This window comes from Heterocephalus glaber, unplaced genomic scaffold, assembly GCF_053883595.1.
Source record: "Heterocephalus glaber isolate CG9 unplaced genomic scaffold, H.glaber_assembly_v1.0 deba00000122, whole genome shotgun sequence".
Lineage (NCBI taxonomy): Eukaryota > Metazoa > Chordata > Mammalia > Rodentia > Bathyergidae > Heterocephalus > Heterocephalus glaber.
The window spans coordinates 16,616,474-16,622,473 of NW_028258138.1; the positions used below are offsets into that span (position 1 = coordinate 16,616,474).

A 6,000-nucleotide genomic window follows, 5' to 3' on the forward strand; every position below is an offset into this window, starting at 1 on the left:
TAAGTGCCAGTCCCACTGCAGAGAGGATGGCAGGGGACGAGATATCCAGGCAGGCAGCAAGCAGCCAGAGTCAAATTCCTATGGTGGCATTCCTGGAGTGTTTGAGGATCCACAAGCAAGCCAAGGAGAGGAATAATCAGCAAAGACTGGGTCATGCAAGAGGAAATCAAAGCAGAAAGGAAGGAGACAAACATTTATAAGCCTCTGGAAGTCATTGTTGAATTTTGGCTTTTATTCTGAATGAGAAGAGAAACCATTAGGAAGATTTGAAAAGAGAACTTAAGTCATCTAATATCTTAACATATCACTTAATAACCATGCAGCAAGTAGGCTAGGGATTCTAGGATAGAAGCAGAATGATCAGTTGTTCAGCTAATGTGCTTGTTCAGTGCAGAGGTGACAAAGGCTTGGATCCCAGTGGAAGAAGGGAAAATGCAGAAGAGGTTATCTTGAAGACAGAGCTGGCAGTGTTTGTAAATAAGTTGAATTGGGGTGAGGAAAGAAAAGAATCAAGTAGGTGCAGTGGGGTGGAATCTAATGAACAGGTATAGGGTTTGGTGCTAGGCAGGGTCTGGGGGCAAAGGAACTTTTGTGAAACTCTTCTCTGATAGCTTTGCTTTTGTCAATGGAATGGAAGACAAGTTCCCAGCTCACTATGCAGATAATGACGTGGGGAAAAAACAGAAAAATGTGAGATGATGGTCTAGAAAAAGTGGAACAGTAATAGACCAGTGAATTACAGCACGGTCATTTAACAGCAAAGTTTGTGATCATAAATTTAACATGCAATTATTCAGTCCCCTTTTGCTTTTGAATTCCAGCCACATTGAGGTGTAGAAGCAGATGTAAAACATCTGCAGAGATGAGCCAGCAGACCTTCATGAGGCATCACGCAGGTGAGAAATAAACCTTCTGATACAGGAAGCTCAGCCAGTCCCAGCACCCAGAAGGAATCTCCCCAGCCACCATCCAAGGCTTCTAGGGCAGAGAAGCTCAGCCAGTTGGTCCCAGCACCTGGAAGGAAGCTCCCCGCCTCCATCCCAGGCTCCTAGGGCAGAGAAGTTCAGCTGGTCCCAGCACCCAGAAGGAAGCTCCCTGCCTCCATCCCAGGCTCCTAGGGCAGAGAAGCTCAGCCGGTCAGTCCCAGCACCTGGAAGGAAGCTCCCCCACCACCATCCCAAGCTCCTAGGGCAGAGAAGCTGAGCTGGTCCCAGAACCTGGAAGGAAGCTCCCCTGCTGCCATCCCAACCTCCTAGGGCAGAGAAGGTGAGCCACGTGGGTGCCAGAAGCACTCCTTCCAGTGGAAATGAGAAGACCTGTAACAAGTCTCAAAAGCAGACTTCTGGATCACCTACAGCAACCCCAAAGGGAAACGAGATGGAACAATCTGATACTCAACCAGCTGGATTCTCTGAACTGGCAACAAAAGAGGATCTGGGAAAAATGAAATCAGAAATAATTACTCAGATAACAGCAAAGATTTTGCTCATGGTGCAAGACATGATTAATAAATCTAGAGAGGACACAGATAAAAACATAGAGGACCTGAGGAACATGGTGGAATCCCAACATAGGAAAAAAGTGGAATCCACAAAACAGATACAAACAGATTTCCAAGAGATTAAAAACTCCACTGAAAGTCTGCACAGCAGAATGAACCAATGTGAGGATAGAATTTCACATATAGAAGATAAGATTGCAATTAGTGAGGAGGAAAAGAAAAATTGCTTTAAAATTGTAAGGGAACATGAGAAATCAATCCAGCAGCTGCTAGACGATGCAAAGAAGAATAACATAAGGCTGATTGGAGTCAACAAAGAAGCAGGAGAGAGTGCAGATGACATAAAAAAACTGTTCACAGAAGTGATGGCAGAAAACTTCCCAAGGAGGGGAAAAGAACTTGACATACAGATAAGGGAGGCATATAGGACTCCAGTTAGCCTTGATCAAAAAAAATCTACACATAGGCATATAATACTTAGGATTCCAGAAATCCAACAGAAGAACAAAATTCTACAAGCAGTGAGAGAAAAGAAACAAATCACATACAAAGGAAAGCCCATCAGAATCACAGCAGACTTCTCAATGCAAACCCTCGAGTTAAGAAGAGCTTGGACTAATGTATTTCAAGCCCTAAAGGAAAACAGCCTCCAACCCAGATGGGTGTACCCTGCAAAACTCTTTCAAAATTGATGGAGAAATAAGATACTTTGATGATAAAGAGCACCTCAGGAACTTCATGAATACCAAACCGGCACTCCAAAAAATTTTAGACAGTACCCTAGGAAAAGACAATGAGTATCAAAACCCCAGGAAACCCAGAAGATTGAATCCACTGGGCATGACAAATTAAACGCAAAGGGGGAGAACACAACAAAAAGAAAAAGTCATGACAAGGCTTTTAAAACTTTTGACTTCATCTCCCTAATGAATGTATAATTCAATCTTATTATTGTACTGATTAATATTTTTCCGATTCTAGAGTTGCGCACCATTCCTTGTGCTATACTAGCTATTTATCATCTTCTTATGTCTACATTTTAATTGAGTTGTCTATTAATGAGCTCTAAGAATTCTTTATACATTCTGCTCATAGGTTATATGCATTGTAAATATGGTCTGTTTAAGGACTACTTTTCATTTTAATGGTGCCATTTCAAGTTCTAAGTTTTGATGGAATCTCAATTATCAATTTTTTTCTTTTATACATCATGTTTTTTGTATCTTAGGTAGTTCTTGCCTACCCTGAATTCATAAATATTTTCCCTTATAATTTCTTCTTGAAGTTTTATACTTTCAGGCTTTCTTATTTAGGTTCATAGATCCCTTCAATCTATTTTCATGTATGGAAAAAAAAGCGTTGAGGTTAATTTTTCATATACGGATACCAGGTGTTCTAGTGCCATTTGCTGAAAACACTATCTCTTTCTCGGCCCTTGAATTGAGTTTATATTCTATAAAATGCTAATGTTAAATAATCTTTCAAAACTCAGTGGACCATATATGTGGGGTTCTATTTCTAGACTCTCTGTTTTATTCAAATGGTCTATATGTCTTTCCTTACACCAACACTGCCTTGATTACTGTAGCTTTAGAAGAAGTCTTAAAATTAGGTACTAAACATCTTACAACACTGGTTTTGTTTTTGTTTTTAACTTTTCTAGGTCCTTTGTACTCCTACATAACTTTTAAATTTCAATATCCAATTCTTCATTTATAGCAAGTATACACAGACCTGAATTTTTATATATACCTTGTGTTTTCTAATCCTGCTAAATTCAAGTACAAGTTCTAGGGGCTCCTAGAGATTTCTTAGTATTTTCTCTGTAGATGATCATTTCATCTACATACAAAGATTTTGCTTCTGTCTTGCCAATCCTATCCTAGTTGTGTCATTTTATTGCCAGACTATTTTGATGATGGGGACTAGGTTTCAAAGTTTAATGGACAGATAAACAGTAAGCATATCTGCCCTTGTTCCCCACCTTAAGGAGAAAGCATTGTATCTTCTCCATTTATATAAGGCATTCTTGCTGGAAGTATGGAGTACATGTCTTTAATCTGTTGAGAAGGTTCTGTTCTACTTCTAGTCTCCTGATAGCTTTTACCATGAACAGCTGTAGAATTTAGTCCAATACTTTTTCTCCAACCAGTGACAGGATCATATGGCTTTTTCCTTTCCTCTGTTTAAATGATGACTCTTGGGGATGGATCTTCCAATGCTGAACCAACACTGCCATCCCTATAACAAAACCACTTTCTACATCCTGCCAGATCTGACTTCCAATCGTTTGTTTTGTTAAACAAATTTCTATCTATGTTCATACTTTTTCCTTCTATTATCTTTATCCAGTTTTAGGATTAGCACAATGTTGAGTTCCTAAAATGAGAGGAGAAGTGTTCCTTCTTTTTTCTGCTTTAATTGTTTGATATAATTTATCAGTTAAAATGTTTATGAGCCTGCTGTTGTCATATAGGTAGGTTTTCAAGCTAGGAATATACTTTCTTTAATAGGTGCTATTCAAATTTTATATTTCCTCCAGAGTTAGTTTCATTAATTTGTCTTCCAAGGTAGTTCTTAGAAGTTGTCAAATTTATTTCAAAAACGATTTTTGTAATATGCTTTCTATATCCTTTTAAATTCTGTATAGTGTGTGGTAATGTCTCCTAGATCTTAATATTGTAATTTTAAAACTGTATAACTGATATTGTGTAACAGGAAGAAAAGGTCTAAAAGAGCAGGGGAATTGGGAGGGGCAGGGGAAGGGAAAAAAAGGAAAAAACATGAAAAGAGGAAAATAAATGGAAACAAAGTCTTTGCCAATAGGGAAGGGTGGAGGGGGTGAAGGGAGGGCAAGGGAAGGGGAAAAAAATAAGAACCAAGATACTCATATAAAGGTACAAGATCCCAATGATGAATGTAACTGTATTTTATACCGAAAATGTACCAACAAACTTAATGGGAAAAAAAAAAAGAAAGAAAGAAACCTTCCATCTGCCTTGTCTCTGCAAGGTTGGGGACTTCGTTGGCATAGCTTAGCTTTGTGGTATGCTGAAATGTAGAACACCAACAATTTTTTCTTACTTCCCAAAGAAGCCTCTCATTTTTTTCTTACTTCCTAAGTATTGTTGGTGTATCTGCCTTCTTCAAAGAAAATAATTTTCATTGGCACTTAGAATTTCAAACATGACAACAGCTTTAAGTTCATTTTGAATTAGTCTATATATATAATAGAATAGAATTAAGAAAAATAAAGAAACTTTACCTGTAGTTCCACTGATTTAAACAGTACACTAATTATTTTCAAATATATACATTTTCTTTTAATAAATGTTTGACATTCTTATAATAAAACTAATTTTGATGTTTCCCATTTAATGTACACCCCTATTGCTATATTTTCATAATTTTCCTTTTAATGGTTGTACTTTTTCTGCTCTAAATGGAGAAGCTATTATTTAACCACTCCTCTATTTACCAAATATTTAATTATTATGTACAGGAGATGCACGACCATTTTGGGGAATAGGTTCCTTTTATTGTTCTTTGTCCCTATTTTGCTATGTTTCTTAGGATAAATTCCATGAAAAAGTGATCAGTCACTTTTTCTCTGCAGTAATTATTTTCTTCCAAATGAGTATTTTACTTTTGTCTCAACCTTCCTTGCTCCATGTTTCTTATAATTTAATAGACGTAAAGGGCACTTCATTGCTTACATCTAACATTTATACCTTCAGAATGCAAATTAAACTTTTTGTAATTTTTTACCAATTTATGTATTGTTATCAAACATACATTAATAAATTCATTGTTAATAGTTGAGAATTTATGTCATTTTAAGTGATTTTTAAATTTAAATTTGATTTAATTTGAAATTTTCCATATAACTTGAAAGCTAAAACTTTCTTGATGGATGCATCTCTAATTTTATAATGGTGGCCTTTGGCAATAATTATTCAGAAAAAGCATTATACAGTGTCACATATGTGGGCATATGTCATTGGCAATCATTGAATCTGTTTTGTTTTTTCTGGTATCATAAGGAATTTTTAAATCTGCTTTATTTTTAATCCAAGAAAATAAGAAAAAATTCAATATGGGAGTGTTTTATTTAGATATTTTATAGAATACAATGCTATTGAAAAGACTAATTAGGCTGTTTTAATTCTAATACATGTACAGCACTGAATAAAGAATTTTGTTAATTAAAAACTACCAATGCTTAATAGTTTACTTATCTGAGCATATTTAATGGTATTTAGACTAAAATTCTACCTCAATGAGAAGGCAAATATTTGTATGACTAACAGCAAAGGAAAATTTGGTTTAGTTACCTCTATTTTTTTCATTTTTTTAGACAAACAGAATGGTAAAATAAAGTTAATTAGGTGAAAAATGTGATTACTAATTCATTTTTAATTGTCTTTGGAATAATGGTAGTTTTTATCTTTTTACTTATTGAGGAGAAGATCAAGAAAGCATTCTAAATGGATAATGTA

At 35.9% G+C, this 6,000-nt stretch overlaps 1 long non-coding RNA gene across 3 annotated transcripts in view; it reads left to right on the forward strand.

Annotated features, from left to right (window-relative positions):
- Window positions 1–3,779, forward strand: part of LOC110348610 (uncharacterized) — an 85,220-nt gene extending 81,441 nt beyond the window's left edge. For all 3 annotated transcript variants that reach the window (XR_015452160.1, XR_015452161.1, XR_015452162.1), the window contains exon 5: window positions 822–3,779. This is a non-coding gene — a long non-coding RNA (uncharacterized LOC110348610). The remainder of the gene's footprint in view (window positions 1–821) is intronic.
- The last annotated feature ends 2,221 nt before the right edge of the window (window positions 3,780–6,000 follow it).